Genomic DNA, 1,952 nt, shown 5'->3' with positions numbered 1-1,952 from the left:
TGATCCCTGAATGGTGGTAGTCCTTCCAATGGGAGTCCCTACATCAGGAACAGAAGGGAAATCAGCAATGGAGACAGTTAAGGTGGGAGGTGCGCCTTCATGCTCTTCAAAAACACCCCTGACCCTCTGGTTGTAATGTGCCGCAACGCACGGGTGGTTCCCGAGCATCGGGGTGCCTTTCAAAATGAACGCATCAAAGTGAATGGGCCCTAAGAACACTTTTTTCATCCTGGGTGGGGATTATATTGTCAAGGTATTCTCTCACTTCCTGCTGTGTCTCTGGAACAAGAAAGAAAAGGAAATTACCCCTTCTTTTGCTCTTTCCCCCCCCTTTCTCTTCCCCCCTTTCTCAATCTCTCTCCCTATCTCTCGCTCTCCCCCTCTTTCTCTCTCTCCCCCTTCTCCCTCCTCCTCTCTCCCCTATCTCTCTCTCTCCCCCACTCACTCCCCCTCCTTTTCTCTCCCCCATCTCTCTCTCTCTCCCCCTTCTTTGTCTCTCCCCTCTCACTTTCCCTCCTCCTCTCTCCCCCATCTCTCTCTCCCCCCTCTTTTCTCTCTCTCCCCCCTCTTTTCTCTCTCTCCCCCGCTCTACCTTCTCCTCTATCCCCATCTCGCTCTCTCTCTCCCCCTTTTTCTCTCTCTCTCCCCCACTCACTCTTACTCCTCCTTTCTCCACCATCTCTCTCTCTCTCTGTCGCCTTCCCCTCTCCCTCCTCCTCCTCCTCTCTCCCCCATCTATCTCTGTCCCCCTCTTTCTCTCTCCCGCTCTCACTATCCCTCCTCCTCGCTTCCAATCTTTCTCTTTCTCCCCCTCTTTCTCTCTCCCCCTTCTCCCTCCTCCTCTCTCCCCTATCTCTCTCTCTCCCCCATCTCTCTCTCTCTCCCCCTCCTTTTCTCTCCCCCATCTCTCTCTCTCTCCCCCTTCTTTCTCTCTTCCATCACACTTTCCCTCCTCCTCTCTCCCCCATCTCTCTCTCCCCCTCTTTTCTCTCTCTCCCCCTCTCTTCTCTCTCTCCCCCTCTCTCCCTTCTCTCTCCCCATCTCGCTCTCTCTCTCCCCCTTTTTCTCTCTCTCTCCTCCACTCACTCCCCCTCCTTCTCTCTCCCCCTTCTTTCTCTCTTCCCTCTCACTTTCCCTCCTCTTCTCTCCCCCATCTCTCTCTCCCTTCTCCTCTCTCCCCATCTTTCTCTCTCTTTCCCCCTTTTTCTCTCTCTCTTCCCCACTCACTCTTACTCCTCCTTTCTCCACCATCTCTCTCTCTCTCTCTCTATGTCGCCTCCCCCTCTCCCTCCTCCTCTTTCCCCCATCTCTCTCTGTCCCCCTCTTTCTCTCTCCCGCTCTCACTATCCCTCCTCCACGCTTCCAATCTTTCTCTTTCTCCCCCTCTTTCTCTCTATCTCTCCCCATCTCTCTCTCCCCCCTCTTCTCTCCCCTCTTTCTCTCTCTCCTCCTCTCTCACCATCTCTCTCTCTCTCTCCCCCCTATTTCTCTCTCTCTCTCCCCCCCCTCTTCTCTCCCTCTCTTTCTCTCTCTCTCTCCCTTCCTCTTTCTTTCTCTATCCCCAACTCACTTTCCCTCGTTCTCTCTCCACCATCTCTCTCCCCTTCGTTCTCTCTCTCTCCCCCTCTCACTTTCCCCCTCTCTTTCTCTCTCTCTCCCCCATCTCTCTCTCCCTCTATTTCTCTCTCTCCCCACTCTCCCTTCTCCTCTCTCCCCCTCTTTCTCACTTTCTCCCCCTCTTACTATCCCTCCTCCTCTCTCCCCATCTATCTCTTTCTCCCCCTCTTTTTCTCTCTCTCCCCCATTCACTCTCCCTCCTCATCTGTCCACAATCTCTCCCCCCCTCTTTCTCTCTCCCTCCACCTCTCTCCCCATCTCTCTCCCCCCTCTTTCTCCCCCCCCCCCACCTCTCTCCCCATCTCTCTCCCCCTCTTTCTCTCTCCTCTTTCTCT

This window comes from Rana temporaria, chromosome 3, assembly GCF_905171775.1.
Source record: "Rana temporaria chromosome 3, aRanTem1.1, whole genome shotgun sequence".
NCBI classification, from domain to species: domain Eukaryota; kingdom Metazoa; phylum Chordata; class Amphibia; order Anura; family Ranidae; genus Rana; species Rana temporaria.
This window is presented reverse-complemented; position numbering follows the sequence as displayed.